The 18304-nt window shown below is 28.8% G+C and overlaps 1 pseudogene; it reads left to right on the top strand.

Moving 5' to 3' along the window:
- Positions 1-6017: 6017 nt before the first annotated feature.
- LOC149221041 (vacuolar-sorting receptor 1-like) lies at positions 6018-7453 on the top strand (annotated as a pseudogene).
- The last annotated feature ends 10851 nt before the right edge of the window (positions 7454-18304 follow it).

Here is an 18304-nt window from a genome sequence, read left to right as displayed (position 1 = left end):
TTATTTGAAAGAAGCCAACAGAAAGTATTAACTTTGGGAATAGCATTATTGTGCCAAATCTTTTTCCAAAGGGAGGAATTCAATAGCACCTACATAGAGAGTAAGTTCTCTTCATATCTATCCTTAACCGTATAGAATTGTGCCTTCTAGCCCAATTTATCCTTTGTCTTTTGGCTCTAAGGGGCACACCCTTTGAGACCTTTTAAAATCTCCCCAAGAGGTCTAAGATTGAGAGGGATATCATCTGGCTTCCATCCCTTCCACTGCCCTGAGTCATCCCACAAAGAGAGCTAGGGTAGCATGTTAATTCCTTGACTATTAAAAGTATATCTATAGGGGAAGCAAAGCTTCGGAGTCTTGGAGAGAGGGTCGGTTCATAATGGGTTCAATCCAGTATTGAATTTTGTATCCATTTCCAAACATCCAACTAATATTCTAGTTGATTAAATTTGTTGAGGATATTACTTTCTAAATAGAGGACCCTGATCATGTAGATTGAATAGGGTTGATCCTCCTTTCATGGTGGAAATGGAGGAGATCGCATACGAAAAATTTATTAATGCTACGAAATATGATAAGATGAATGTTGCAAATAAAATTTTTATCATGATTAATGGATATCTACAAACCCATCAAAATAGAGCCACGACTTCTAATTCACAAATGTTACTGATTGTCACGATAATAGAGTTAAGTGGAATCGACAAACTCTCACAAAAGGAATGTCAATTTTATAAATAATTATTGGAGTCATAAAGTAAATAATTGTACAATATTGTACAACAAAGTAAATGTAAGGCAACAAAACCCTCTTACAAGAAAACCTTAATTTGAGCCATAAAATAAATAACTTTACAATGTACACCAAAGTAAAGGTAAAGTAACCAAAACCCTTGTACAAAAACCCTAATGGTTGAACATTTCTCCAAGGTTTTAGGGTAGTGAAACATAAAATATTGCAACAAATAATGAACCACATAAAGTCTATACACAGTGAAGAGAAGGTAAGCATTAAAACTTGTAGAAGTATGGATGCATTTTGAAGGAGAGTAGTCTTCATTATAATAAGAGGATTCAAACAATTTGTTGACATCAATTCCCGTTGAAACTCGTACTGGATGGATTCCATCCTTTGCTCCTCCCCCTGATCTGTCATGCCACTACCACCACCATATTTCAATGATGGTTATCATTGTTATCTTCTAAAACCATTGAAACTAACCACATGGAATCTTAAAACTAAATATAAGTTTGATATAAGTCATTTGTACATGTATAAATGCAAGGAAAACAATACATTGAACCTTCTCTGTAACCTGCATGCACATGGAATGCATTCTAAACATTTATTCTATTTATTTGATCGTGTAATTAATGCACAGTGGCCCATACCTTAAACCCCAACAATGGCACAAGCATTAACTGAAACTATGGAAATGGTGTAGCTACTAGATAACTAGGAAGAAAGCAATTGGGCACAAATATTTGGTCACAAAATTAACGCGGATTAATTAAAAACACCCTTAAAAAAAATTAACAACTTCTTCCATTATTTTAGAGTCGAAGAAGGCATGTCTATCTCAACCAACAAAGATTTCCAATTGATGGATTTCATTGTGGGTTTTCAGGGAGACAATCGAATGATAAGTTTTAGTAGCCTTTTGGGCATGTTGTTGGGCTCGGTTTTGACCCTAGTGTCGCGGCCTCCCCCTCCACACTGAATTCGCATCCTTTAGCATTGCATATTAACCAAAAAACTTATGCACCAGATGTCTACAAAGGTATGAACCATGACAGAGGGTTTCATACAGAGGTGAAACAAATCCAGAGTCGACGTCAAGACAGAGGTTTGGGAGCACAAGAAGGTCAGGGTCCAACTCAAGAATGAGTACATCAAGTAACAAGTGAAGAGGTGGCACTGGTTTACGCAAGGTATAGTATCTAGAGAAGAAAAAATACCATAGAAATGGGACACCACCCCATTGTTATGGCTAAGAGAAATATGCACTATTATCTTGAAACTACTGAACCATACAAGACTGCCTCCAAACCAACACTAAAAGCCAAGGAAAATGCATGCATACAATTTGTAAAAATAACAAAAGGAGTTTAGAGTTAACTAGGTCATAGAAGCCACTACACACCAAGGCGGAATTACTAGAAAGGATACAAATGCAACAATTTCTTTAACAACGCCTGAAAATCCACAGTATTTTGTGGAAGAACAACCAAGTCCCCTTGCAATCTTCCAAAACCTCGTGTCCCTCAATTCCAGCAATGAGCTTTTACCCAAATAGCCTAATAGCAGAGCCGATCAGATAGAAATCCCCCCAAAGTCACTTCAGAGAATGACAGAACATAATTTCCTTGATTCACTGGCAAGCATTTACTCGCAGGCCTCACAATGCTCTCTCTAGCACCAAGCTATGTTGCATTCATCGGGGACTCAAGCTATTTACACTCAGCAACCCACTTTAATCTTTATATCCCATAGAAATTTGCTTAATATTTACTCGCATTCTTGTGCATACATAGGGTGGCCATGCGATCAAATATATTAATATTTTTAAATATAAATTTTTATATATTTTTAAATTAATTTTATATATAAATATAAAATAAAATGAAATTATAAAATATTAAATTAAAAAAATTAAATATCCAAATATCCAAAAAGTACTGTGTAGTTCATTCAAATATTTTAATAGTTTCACATTGAAATATATTCTTAATACAATTTTAATTATTGTTATGTAAAAAAATAAATATCAATCCAATTTTATATTAAAACAAAATTTTATAGTTTTAATGTAAGCTCCACTCCACATTCTTTTTTATGTTTAAATATTTTTGATGGTGTATTTTGATATTTATTTTCATATAAATATTATGTAATTCAAAATGGAATTCAAACACATAAATATAAATGTAATTCAAATACATAAATATAAAATAGTTTAAACCCTATAATATAGTTTGAAATAGATATTATATCAATATTTTTAATATAATGTAGTTTAAAAAGGAGTTGTTTTTAGTTTAATTTTTTGAACTTTCTTGTGTTGGAATCTGGCTGAAACTTTTAAGGTGAAATCTTGATTTGTGTTATGAAAACTGGTTTTTTGACTTTATATATGGATTCAACACCCTCAAAAACCCCTAAGGCACTTAGATTGTACAAGGGTTAACCATCAAACTTGTGATTTCGATAAATTCCTACCAAGTTTTAGAGAAATTAGACCGGAAAAACCCACTTGAAAAACTCCTAAAAAATAACACTAAAAACCACTCGATTTAAAAATAGACATCATACATAAATTAATATCATTTTCATTTAAATATATTTTTTCATATTAACATAATTTCATTTTTTCATAAAATGCTTTAATATAATTTTTAAATAAATATATGAATTTTAATATAATTTTAAAATAAATATATTTATATTTATATTGATATCATTTTAAGTTCCTTTGAAGTAGATTACTTTGAAATCAAATATTTTTTTATATAATTTTAAATTACTTTTATATAAAATAATTTAATATTAATGTAGTTTTATATTTAAAAAATTATATTTGCATTGAACAGTGTTTTATAGTTTAGTATGGAACGATGTTATAGTGGTGTAAATATTTGTTTATAAACACTTACATATAAGGTTAATTAAAAATAATATAGATAGTATAAAGGAGATGTATTGTCCATAAATGAATGTAAACATTTAAATATTAACTCAATTAATAATAAAAATAATAAAAATAATAAAATTAGTTATAAAAATCATTTTTATTAGTAAAATTATAAAAAAAAAAAAACAATAATAGAAATAGAAATGAAAGAAAATCATAATATGAGGATGATTAATGTCCACTAATATACATATCACATTAAAATATATAACATGTAAATAGTGGCTACAAATTATAAATTAAGATCCATTTTACCATATAAATTAAAATATTTATTTTCCTAATATATTTAAATTTAATTAATAAGCACATAAAAACTCAATACTTACAATATAATAAGATTTTTAACCATGGATATTCAAGCCCATTTTACCATGGATATTATTAGCTTGTAAATAAGATTTGATACAATACGATGGCTTATTAATACCACATGCCCAAAAACCATTATTCATTTCACAATAAAAATATTTTATAAATATTTTAATTTTATAACATTTTTTATTAAATATAAAAGAAAAATTATTGTAATTACTTTTGAGTTATATCTAAAGTCTCTATCCTCATTGTTACTAAAAATATTTGATAGATATTCTATAGAAATTAAATCAAGGTTTTAATAAAATTAAAAATGAGAATTTTTTTTACATATAGGGAAGTGAAATTTATATATATAAATAATATTCTTAAGAACCAGCACAGATTTATCTTAATTAAGGATCTAGCAAATGATGAGAGTAATAAAATCTATAAAATCTCTAGAAACTTAAACCTTTTCTCAAATTTGACACTCAAAAAGAAATACATATTGAAAGAATTAATTTTTCTAACCATTCTAATATTAAAATAAATATATGTTAATTTTAATATAGATTCTATATTATAACGATTACATTAATATAATTTAACATTCTCTCTCACATATATATATATATAATTTCACTTTTTCTTATAATATTTTAATATTATTTTAAAATAAGCATCCTATTAATAATTTTACATAGAAAAATAAATATCTAAAAACACTATATAATTCAAAAAATAGTTAAAGTATATTAATAGTTTATCATTAACATATTTTTTTAATATGGTTTCAAACTACATTTATATAGAAAAATTTAACGTTAATTCAATTTTATATTAAAAAAAAATTATATGGTTTTAATAGAAGCTTTCACTCTATTGCATTTTTTTATAGTTTTAATGTAAAGTTTAAATATTTTTGGTTATATACTTTAATATCAAATATACCAATAAACGTTTGATATATTGTTTTATAGGGTTTCAAATTACTTTTACATATAAATATAAAATAGGGATAAACCGTATAAGTTATATATCTTAAAAAAAAAGATGTATTTAATACAAAATGTAATTCAAATACATAAACATAAAATAGTTTAATCTATATTTTAAAATATACTTTACATTAATCTAGTTTTATAATTAAATATATTTTTTTCACATTAACATATTAATATAGTTTCACTTTAACATTTTAAAATACCTATAATGTTCAATGTTTATTTTGGTTTCAAAAAATCTTTTTTTCCTCATGGATTAAATTATTTGGAAGTTTTTGTCATTTGAGATTATTGAGTTAATATTTCATTAAGTTTTATTGGGAGTGTTTACAAGATTTCAAGTAGTTTGTAAACATTGACATGTTGTTTTGAAAAACCTTATTTTTTGTCTCATTGTAATTGATGTTTTATCAAAGAATTTGGATTTCTCATTCCATCAACCCATACCGAAGAGACTTGGTTTTTTGGATCTTACCTCAATGATGAAGGCCACATATATTATTTTATTTTCCTTTTAATTGATTCAAGACACATAATTGAGTGTATAATTGGATCAATGATTAATTTGTCTAGCCCTACAAACTTCTCTCATTCAAAGATTTAATGAAAAATTGATTGGATTCTCCCAAGACATATTTACAAATACATGCAATCACATTTTTACACTTGCAACATCATTTGATATGGTCTTGAGGAAGATAGATGTTCCTTATGGTGTCACAACTCCCACAAAGGAGGTTGTCTTCCATAAAGCAAAAGTGTATTGGTTGTATTTAAATAAATATTATGATGATCATTACCCTACATATGGGTAAATTATCTATTGTTTATGTGTTTTTAAAAATCTATGGGGTTTTTCATTTATCCTTGTCTCTTGCATACGATGCATGTCATTGACATTGTACTAGTGTGGGGATGAATTCATTTTATGTTAGTTTGGGTAGTGTGCAAGTAATCTTTAATATGAACTTCATATTTTTTTATTTCTTAATGGTCCATTTTATTTGTTACAAAAAACATCTATGTTGATGTTGTTCTTGTTGTATATGATTGTAATGAACCTGTCATAACCATGGATTCTCTTGAAGAAGACAAGACAACAACTATTTACCTTGACAAGATATCAATTCCATCTGCATTAATTGAGAAATATTTTAGGAATGACTTGAAAAAGACTTTGGAAAATGATGAATTCATAACCATTAAACTTGATTAAATTAAAATCATGCCTCACCCAAATGAATGCATTGAATATTAGTTTTGGACAAACATCAACAATTTGTGTGGACCAACATGTGATGATCAAATAGATTTTATGAGAGAGTTCAAGGGTCGTGATCGAATACTAGAAAAGGGTGGATACACTTTATTTACTCCCCATTATATAATGCAATACTATGTTGAAGGTTTTAGTTTGACTAGACCATGCAAATCTAATGCATCAATCATGGAAGGTATCATGCTCCACACTTAAACTATGATTTGAGTGAAGGCTATGAAGGAAACGATGTTGTAAAGGACAATCTCACGGAACTTTGTGCCTATAGGGTTTCTATGAAAGGCGCAAAAGACCATGGCTTTGGTAAGACAATGGTACAAACTTCCACAATAGATGATCTAGGAAGGATAACAAAGATAATAAAGAGTTTCTTGAGAAAGTCATCAAATCATTAAATGAGTTTAAATTTTATTAAGGATTAAAAATTTGGAAACTTGCCAAATTTGTTTGGTTTGCCTAACAATTCCAATCTTATTTGTCTACATTTGGGTAGGTTTGCGTGTTGATGAGATTATAAAATGCATGGTTGATCCAAAAGACGATGTAGACAATCATGTACCGAAAGCACAATAGGAAGCTTAGGTCAATCATATTTTTATGTTTAGATGATCGATCTGAATAATTTTTTCTTCTCATGCATCATAACATGACTGAAACGTAGACTTATAAAGGTATTTTTTTGTATGTTAGGTTAGAGACGACACTCATGGAAATATAACTATCCTACTAACTCTAGGAATTAATAATGTGTAATATCAAGGTCTCTTTTATTTCATCCCTTTGATTATTTGACATGGGAATTATTGTATAAACGAATAATCATATGCATTTTTATTTTATATCAACTCCTATATCTTTTAATATTGATGGATTTCATAGTAAGATGAATTATCTTTATCTCTATCATGAAAGCTAGATTGAATTGTTGTATTAAATGCTTTATATGCAAGATTTAAAGAAACTGCAAAACCACTAGTTTGTTTGAATGGATGTAGACTCTACAATTTTGATGTTAATTTATTGAGATTTAGAATTCTTTTTGGCTTTCAAATCTATTTATATTTTAAAAAATTTTTATTTTTTTTTTAAATATTGAGACAAATAAATGTCTAACAAATAATGGTGGTTGATGGAATAAAATTAAAGTAAGTGCTTGTGAGTGTACGGTACATTTATAGTTTATTTGAGTTAATATATAATACTTCAAACACCAAATATATAAGAGGAATGCAACATAATATCCCTACAATAAAATGTACAAATAATAACACTCCTGAAACGAGTTTGTTTAAAAACTAAGAGAAATGCAACATACCATCCCTAGAATAACATGTACAAATAGTAACACTCCTTAAACGAGTTTGTTTAAAAACTTGTGCACGTTTACAGAAGTGATGTACTGTATTTTGTGTAGTTACTATTATTTTCCGTATTAAATATATTGTGTCCAATGCTAGAAACAGAAAGGAATTTTTTCCCTTTAAAGTGGGAAATGGGAATATTATGGATATTCATGAAATAACCCATAACATTGACCCTTCAATCCATTATAACAATTCCTATCAATTGCTTGGTCAAGGTCATTTCTATAAAATAGAAATAATTCCTATCAATTGCTTGGTCAAGGTCATTTCTATGAAATAGAAATAATAAAATGTAGATATTATTGATATTGAATTAACCAATAACATTGATAATTCAACTCAGAATATTGATTTTTACACGATAATATTGATGTTCTAGATTCCAATATAACTCACTTGCATGAAAGAAATTAAAAATAAAAAAATAAAAATAAAAAATAAAATGACTTTCCAATTAAATCGATGAAATTGGTAAAACTATAACTTGCATGAAAAAAAAAAAGATAAAATGACTTTCCAATTAAATCGATGAAATTGGTAAAGCTAGGAATGAAATATTTTTTCTTATCCAAGTTTAAATTTTACAAGTTTTATATTAGTCTAGTGTGATCCAAATGATAAAATCTCTTTCAGACAAAGGTCCATTTTTGTGTGCCTCACAAGGTCTGATAATTTATTGGTATATTTTGTTGGAAATATTGTTGGCATTGATGTCAAAGATAGGATAGGACTATGAATGTCCAAGATAAATATTTCTAGAAGAATATTCTTGGAGATATTGTTTAGATGCCCAAATTTTTTATGCATAGTTTGGATACCCTATATTTGAAGGAATTTTTACTCTAAATACCGATATCAAATGGGAACATAGGATATATTGTTGGAAATTGTATTCTAAGACCTTTCTAATGGTATATGTAACTCCCTTTAACTCCATAGATATGAAGGGATATGAAAGGTTCTATTAGGTCATCTGTGTCAAAAAGCACAGGTAGGCCTATCTAGTTTTACAAGTTGGCCCCATAAGTGAACACAAAAATATTATAAATAAGTAACAGATGAGTGCATTTCAAGACCATTCAAACAAAAATAGACCTAAGGTGTTCAAGAGAATTTAGGGAATCATCTTGGAGGTTTAAAAATGGACCAAAAATATTTTCAGGCTATGAAACTTCAAGGAGATGGAGAATATATTTTCATGTACATGTGGTAAAAATTTTAGACTTTATTTCACTACACTTTCAAACATATGCATCGAAGAGGTTAGGGTTCCTAAATGCTCCTAAAATCTGCTTCAGACATGTTGGTTTGACATTTTCACTATAACTTATTTTCTAATATGTTTCAGAGTATAAAATATTAAGGACATATAATTTGGTAAAAATTTTGGACTTTAGTTCACTATAATTATTTTTATGTTCCATGTGGAAGTTAGGGTTTTATAATAGTCCTCAAAATCAACTTCAAACAGGTAATTTGGAATTTTTCTATAAATTATTTTATGGGATGTTTTAGGTAATGAAATTTCAATGACCTATGGAGGCATATAGCGATAGTGCAAGTAAAATTTTCAAAATTTGGTTCACTGTACTTTCAAATATATGTCATGTGAAATTTAGGGTTTTAAAATAGTCCTTAAATCAACTTCAAACAGACCAAATTAGCATTTTAGCTATAAAGTATTTTATGGGACATTTTAGAAAATGAAATTTTCAAAGACCTACGGAGGCATATAGCGGTAGTACAAGTAAAAATTTCAAACTCTTTTTCGATATGCTTTCAAAGATATGCATTGTATAAGTTAGGGTTTCTGAATAATCCTAAAATCAATTTCAAACAAGTTTGCTTGGAATTTTTTATGTAACTTATTTTCTAGGATTTTCAAAATTGAGAAATTTTCATGGATCAAAGGAGACATATAGAAATGCCTCAAGTAAAACTTTCATAATCATAATTGAAAATTTGGATATGTGGCATAATGTACAAGTTCATTTTTTGGAAGTAACCAAAAACAACAAGTTTTGGGAGAAGTAAACCTAGTGAAGAAAGAAGTAGCAAGTAAACAAGGTGAAGGCAGAAGCAGCAAGAAGACTTAGTGAAGTAGGTGGTAGCTATGAATATTTACAACAATTAGGGTTGGTGTCTCCAATAGTTTGGTGTCTATGAATATTTACAATAGTGTGGATTGGTGTCTCTAGTAGGTTGGTGCCTATGAATATTTGCAATAATGAGTATTGGCGTCTCCAATAGGTCAGTGCCTACAAATATTTATAACAATAGGTTGTTTCTTGCAAATAATTATAAAATGAAGTTTTATATATGTCATATGTCATTGTTTTATTATGGTTCATGAATGTTGATGACAATGCATCCACTTTCCACATATACATGTTGACCCAAACTAAATTTGATTAAACCTCCTTGATTGTGCTTCAATCTCATGTGTGTGGGATCATTTAAATATCCCTTTAATCAAGAATATGGGTTGGGGTTTAAAATTTAACCAGAACCATCAACACTTTTTAAACTGCCCCAATATAATCACAATTAGCCTTGCAAACAAGTTCACAATCCCCAATTTCTAAGCCCTGAACACCAAGGGCTTAATATATACTCTCCACAAAACCTATTCTATGATTGGGCACTTTTCCAAAAGGTGTTAAGGACAACCTCTCACACAATTGGGAATTTGGATGGTTTCTGTATTCAAGAATCCATGATCCATAATGAATTAAGCAAAGTCTTTCAGTAGAAATCACATAAGAGAAATTTTTGGGTGATGTGTTTCGAACCAACAAGTGTGGTTCATCATCAAGACTAGATGAAGAGACAGACCATGGCAAAGGCTTAAATAGAGAACAATGTAGAGACATAATTTCCAAGTAACGGCTATATTTGAACAATAATATTCAAATTATGATATTGCTTTATTAATATATTAAAAACAAATATTATTAAGTAACAGCTATATTAAATGGCTAGTTTTTGAAAAATAATATTTAAATAATGATATTAATTTATTAAAAATATTAATAGGTAATGGCTATATTAAACGGCTAGCTTTTGAAAAATAATATTTAAATTAATTTATTAAAAACAAATATTACTATTTTTGAAAAATAATATTTAAATAATGATATTAGTTTATTAATAAGTAACTCCTATATTAAACGCCTAGGTTTTGAAAAATAATATTTAAATTAATTTATTAAAACCAAATATTACTAGTTTTTGAAAAATAATATTTAAATTATGATATTAGTTTATTAATTTATTAAAAACAAATATTAATAAGTGACCGCTATATTAAACAGCTAGTTTTTGAGAAATAATATTTAAATTAGTTGATTAAAAAAAATCAAACTCTACAGAAGGAGGAAGTCAATCTTGACTCGTTTTTATAACTTTTGACTTCCCTCCTTCTTTAGAGTTTGATTTTTATTTTATTTTATTTTATGTTATTGTTATTTAATAAATTAATTTAAATATTATTTCTCAAAAACTAGTTGTTTAAGATAGAGATTACTTATTAATATATGTTTTTAATAAATTAATAAACTAATATCATAATTTAAATATTATTTTTCAAAAACTAGTAATATTTGGTTTTAATAAATTAATTTAAATATTATTTTTCAAAAACTAACTGTTTAATATAGTAGTTACTTATTAATATTTTTAATAAATTAATAAACTAATATCATTATTTAAATATTATTTTTCAAAAACTAGTAATATTTGTTTTTAATAAATTAATTTAAATATTATTTTTCAAAAATTAATCATTTAATATAGTCGTTACCTATTAATATTTTTAATAAATTAATAAAATAATATCATTATTTAAATATTAATTTTTAAAAACTAGCCATTACTTAATAATATTTGTTTTTAATATATTAATAAATTAATATCATAATTTAAATATTATTGTTCAAATATAGTTGTTACATGGAAATTATGTCTCTACATTGCTCTTTATTTAAGCCTTTACCATGGTCTACCTCTTCATCTGGTCCTGATGATGAACCACACTTGTTCTCTTTAGGAATACAGATATATTTATCAATATGAATCCTCTTTTCATTCGAATAATTATTTAGATCTGGATATATCGTTGCGCATAATAGAGCTAGATATCTTTGTTTCAATTTGGATAACATTTGCATGAATTCCAAAATCTAGAATCTTATCTACCACCTGTGATGGGGTGAACACCGAATACTTTTGCACCCGGACACCTTGACTATCGAACTACCAAACTACCAAACTATTGGAATACCTAATTTGCGGCAAATAAATTCCCATTCCTATCAACCGATGCATGCTTTGGAACCTTTATGAGGAACCTTTACAAAGAGATTTGTTAATTGGTAGATTGGCTCAACATAAACCCCAAAATTAATACCTTTCATGGAACCTCGATTGATTCAAATCACCCTAACATTTCTTTTCATATGTGTGGAAAGTATTTTGTCTAGTTCTATCACTCAGCAACAATTAATTCATCCCACAACAATGAATAATTTGACAGTCACATTGTCTAATCTACTCCTCATTCAACTAAATCAACACATACATTCCAAATCCAATTCGAACCTTATATGATTTACATAAAAATAAGAAAGCTACTCATATATGAAAATTTGTCATATAATTTATTTATTAAACCTCACTCTATGCATGAATTCCTCTTATCAATTATATCAACCCTAATGCGTCTAGATTTGAAATTAAAGGCCCATTATAGCCTTTTGGCTCTACTCAACCGACCTAGCTTACTCAATTCTATCTACCTCTCTCCCTTCTCGTGTTCAAAAAGATTAATTATATACAACAAGGATAGTTTTTTGAGATCCACTAAAGATGTATCAAATCATCTATTCATGGAAAATATCTAATCTAAACTTAAAATCTCTAACTCCTACAACAAATTACTTCAAATAGTGCTTTACATGTTGATGAGGAAATATTCCCTCATTCTTCCAATCAATCCCTATTTCATTTGGAAAATCAAATCCCTAACTCTAATTGAATTGAATTAAATTAAGGGAACCCATTCCCTTTAGTAAATGTGGTAAGACTTTATAGATATTGGTTACTTGAAGAGATGGGCCTACATTTGAATCCCAAGGTAAAATAATTCATGGACTCATGTTCATGAGTCTTCAAACATTTTTGTGATATTTTAACTAGCTATAGCTCCCATTCTAGTGTCTGACATTTCTCAATCACATGTGCATCTACTACATTTTCTCCTCCTGCTAGATCCGAAACTCTATTTTTCTGTTGTTCACTTGATTTTCTACCATAAGCATTTTCAAACGTGCAAATTGTGTCCTGATGTTGAAATTTATCATTAACTATGTTTTCCTCAACTTTCCATGTTTCTGTACTTTATTTTTATGTGCTCCACTTTCTCTGTTGATTCAAACTTGTGCATTCAATTTTATTTTATTGTTGACCATTCTTTGTACTTCACTATACCTCTTCTTAACCCATTTCTTCATAAACATCAATAACTCGTCTATTTTAATGTCTAGCTTACCCCTCTATTGATACATTTTGGCATTATTTATATACAGTTGTACTTCAAAATTCAAAAACTTTATGGCCTTCACCATTACCATAGCTTCCATTCTTCATCACTAGAAATCCTTCCAAAGATGTTTAAGGTACTTGACAGCTTTCTCCATAACTGCTTTATTAATATTTATTTTCATCTCCAAAAAAATTGGCTCTACTTGTATCTACACACAAAATAAACTCATTACCTTGAATACTTTGTTCATTAGACTCTTGAGATCCATCATCAATAAAAAAATATCACTTCTAGTTTATCTTCATTGTTGTTTACAACAAATGTGTAGTTTATTGTCCCTTCATGTGCATTAGTCTTTTTTTGAACTTTTGGTTCATATTTTGTAGCTTGATGGCTACATTTATTTCTTTCCTTATTCCTATTGTCTCCCAAGACAATCTCTTGCTCTGCACCACTGTATTGTGTATATTCTTCAATTTTTCCCTCATTCTTCAGTAAACATATGGATGTCCCATCATCTCGTTCATTGGATTCATCTGTTGTTGGATTATTCTCAAATGAATATCCTACTATTATTTTCCATTACTAAAATTAATTTCATTAAATGTTTCATGCATCTCTTCCTCTTCATACTTCATCTTTGCAATCATTGTGTAGTCCTCTGTAATCCTTGGATTGACTAGCCATTTTCATAACATCTTAAATTCTCCATCAAGATCTATATTTCCTTATATAAGGTTTTCATACCTCATTCCACGTGCCAAAATATTCTTGTTCATGTCACCATCCTCTTGCTCAGAATGAAATAAATTTTCATTCTTTGAGACATTTTTGTCACTTCTTCCCTTGTCTATACTCTCTATAATTATACACACATAATCAACTTGAAAATACTCCTCAATTCAGATGCTTTAAACATTTATGCTTTGATAAGTATTCCTAAATATTGTTCAGAATAGGTTGTAATTTCCTAATTTTATACTCAAATTCCTTTAGTAACTTGTCCAACAACTTGATCTCCTTGTTTAAATATATCGACATCATATTTGAATGTTGTGTTTTATCTTCTTTTTCCTCCTTTCGGTTGTCTTTACAAGCCAATTTTACCATATTTACTCGTCCTTCAATAATTGCAGCCTTTGACTATGTATCGGTATCCCTTTGGTTTCCTTCATGAGGAAATGCTACCACTTCCATTCCGATGACATATTATGATTACGTTCTTCTTCAGTGCCTCCAAAAATCATTATTTTATATTTCTCTCTCCTTATGACAGATTCTAATCATTTTCCTCCATCTACAAAACTTGCATTCATACTCAAATTATCAATTTTAAAATCATAAGGCTCTTTAGCCTCTTTTGATGTCTCTATAATCATATTCTTATGTTGATATGAACTTTCCAAACAATCCATGAGACTCTTGTCAAGCCTCTCATCAACATTTACATTATCATTTTCTCCAAGGAATTATCTATACTCTAGTTCACAATAGTAAATTCTCAGTTCATACTCAATTCTTTAAGTTCTTCTTCCTTCAACTAAGCTCTCAACATGTTCCTTAGCTTCTTCCTAAACTTTCTTGTAAATAATTTCTTAACATGCCATGTAACTTGATTTTTCATTCTCCATCCACATCTCTGGTCTTCATTCTCACTCTCTTATAGAAACTTCATGATTACACTAAGCCATTCCTTTAACTCAATAATTTCTTTGTCAATTTATTCATGAATCATCTACTTCTTTCTTCCACCAATTACTATGGCATCTTCTTTCATCATGTTGTGGCTTTACTCTGGAATTTTTTTTTGATTTTCCTTATTCATCTCCATCCCTTTCTCTATGAGCTCTTCCTTGTTCAACTATGATCTGGAAACAAGCCTCTACAATAACAAGTATTTTTCACTTTGCTACAAAATACCTCACCAAACTTCTTGCCTTTGAACTTGGTCTTTTAGTACTTCTAGTTCTCTCTCTGGAACCTCTAGATCTTCCTCTACTCCTCTTAGGCTTATGCTCTTTATGCACTATTCTAACAATTCTACCCAAAATATCATCTTGTGGAATTGTCTCAACAACTTCTACACAACCTTAACTAGAAGTTGTTACATTTTCTTTTGTTGCAATAGTCTATGCCACATTTAATTCTTATTTTTTTATACTACCTACCATCAACACTTTCTCTATCAAATTAATTTGAAAATATAAATATGATGTTACATGTTAGATCTCATCAAATATGCAATTCCAAGAAATTTTGAGTTCTTTGCTTCAAACTCCTACAAGATTTGTATTGCAACCAATCTCTTCAAGTTTGCCTCAAAGCTATCATCAACAATTCTACCCAGCGCTCCTCCTTTGTTGGAATTGTCTTCAATTTACGAGACTTTTACTGTATCTTAGCTTTCCTTTGCACCATATCCTTTATGCTCTATTTCCTTATCCAAACATGCATTCATGTAAATACAACTCCTTTTTCATCTCCTATCAATCATATAATCAGATTAATTATCAAATAGAATAAATTTGTTACCTTAGTATATGTAGTCTCTCTTCCTTACATGTCTCCTTTCAATATCTTCCTGACAATCTATTGGTGTCTTCTTTTAAACTCTAGAAAATTCTCCAAATTCAGAAGCATTCTTACTTTAATCTCCTACCTTGAATTCTTCTTCAGTATTCCTATGTTAATCCACCACTAGTTTTGCCACTATCTTTACTCTTATTGTTGCAATGATTTCAAATTCTGCAAATATTCACATGAGCGTACTTATCCTACTCTGATACCAAAAATTATGCCAATGCATCCACTTTCCACACATACAAGGTGGCCAAAAATGAATTATATCAAAACCCCTTGATCATGCTTTGATATCAAGTGTTTGGGATTGTTTTAAAATCCCTTAAATCAAGATTATGGATTGGGATTTAAAACTTTAACCAACACCATCAGTGCTTTTCAAACTCTCCCAATATAATCATAGTTAACATTGAAAAAAAATTGCAATCCCTAATTTATAAGCCCTGAGAACTTGGGGCTTAATATATTCCATCCATGAAACCCGATGCTATGATAGGGAGCTTTTCCAAAAGGTACTAAAACCAACCTCTCATGCAATCTGAAATTTTGATGATTCTTGAACTCACTATCACTATTTACATGAATACCTTTTCAACCTAAATAACTTTCCACTAGCACCTTGATCAGAGGATCTCGATGATCCTTGTACTTTCCCTCTCGAGGAATCTATATATCTTTATTAATACGGATCCTCTTTTGATCGGAATAATTCTTTAGATCTAGATATATATTTTTCTCGTGATAGAGCTAGATATCTATGTTTCAATCTAGATAATTTTTGGCATGAATTCCAAAATATGGAATCTTATATGCCACCTTTGGTGAGTTTAACACCAGATACTTTCACACCCAAATTCCTTGACTACCGAACTACTATACTACCAGACTACGAAACTACCTAATATGTAGAAAATAAATTCTCATTCCCTTCAACTGATGCACACTTTGGAATATTTACGAGTAACCTTTATAAATAGATCTATTAATAGGAAGATTGATTTTGCATAAACTCCAAAATTAAAACCTTGCATGGAACCACAAGTGATTCAAATCACTATAATTTTTCTTCTATTATGTGTGAAAAGGATTTGGTCTCATTTGATCACTCTGCAACAATTAATTATTTCTACAACAATGAAGAACTGGAAAGTTGCATTGACTGATGTATTCATCATTCAAATGAATTAGCACATTCATTCCAAATCCAATTCAAACCTTCTATGATTTACACAAGGATCAGATGCTACTTATATATGAAAATTGGTCATAGAATCTCTCTATTGAACCTCACTCTATACATGAATTCTTCCCAAAATTCCTCTTGTCAACCATATCAACCCTAATACAGCTAGATTTGACATTAAAGGGCCATTATAGCATTTCGACTCTACTCAACCTTCCTGGTTTACTCAATTCGATGTATGTCTTTCACTTCTCGTATTCACAAATATTAATTATATACAACAATGATGGTTTTTTGAGATCAACTGAAGATGTATTAAATCATCCATTCATGTAAATATTTAATCTAAGCCTAAAAATTTAACTCCTCCAAAAAATTACTTCAAATAGTGCATTATATGCCAATGAGGAAATAACCCTTAATTTCTTTAAACAACCCTATTTCATTTGGAAAATAAAATCCCTAATTTTAATTAAAATGAATTAAATTAAGGATTTGGAAAATCAAATCCCTAATTTTAATCCATAAACTCCTTGAAGAAATGTTTGTGAATCATATGTTTGAATAAATAAAAAAATGTATTGCAGTAATCCACCCCTACTCCTTAATGTAAGTGTATTCTCAACATATTTAGCTTCCAAATTGTTATATATACTTAGTAAATTTCCTAACCTAAATCATTTTAAAATATTATATATTTATAATGATAATTTCTTACTAATAAATTTTTACATTTCCATTTTAATTCATAACATCATAATTGAAGGCCAACTTATATTATCACTCTAAACAAAATACTTGAGTCTTGAACCATTTCATCATTCATATATAAACTTTTACAAATTTGGGTCTAAAATTAGTTTGGATACATTTGTCATAAAAAAAATGAATAGGAAAATGTTTCGAATTTTAACGATCTTATTCTCTCATTTTTCGACCCGATTTTAAGGAAAATGTATTGATATCTATATCCATATATAAAAGGGTATAACTTGCATTAAATTTTGACTATATCAGTGAATGATAGAACATGCATTATGACGAATTGGTAAAAGTATAACAAGGGTAATAGCTATGATGCAACATAGTCCCTGCCTCTACCGCTATTTAATTATTATTTTTTGCATATTGTTTTCTCAATAATGATGTATTTTATCTTGTCCTGACCATGAACCACACTAGATGGTTCGAAACACGTCAACAAAAAGTTTCCCATGTGATTTTCACTAAAATATAGCTCAACAATTATAATGACGGATTCATTTTACAATAAATAAAAAATAAAATAAATAGCTCCATACAATGAGCTATGTTCCACACGATGTGTTATAAGCTCTACACAATGAACTAAGTTCCACAC

The sequence above is a fragment of the Pinus tabuliformis genome, chromosome Q (assembly GCF_031772625.1).
Source record: "Pinus tabuliformis cultivar Carrire ecotype Pingquan chromosome Q, CPIR1, whole genome shotgun sequence".
Lineage (NCBI taxonomy): Eukaryota > Viridiplantae > Streptophyta > Pinopsida > Pinales > Pinaceae > Pinus > Pinus tabuliformis.
This window is presented reverse-complemented; position numbering and strand designations above follow the sequence as displayed.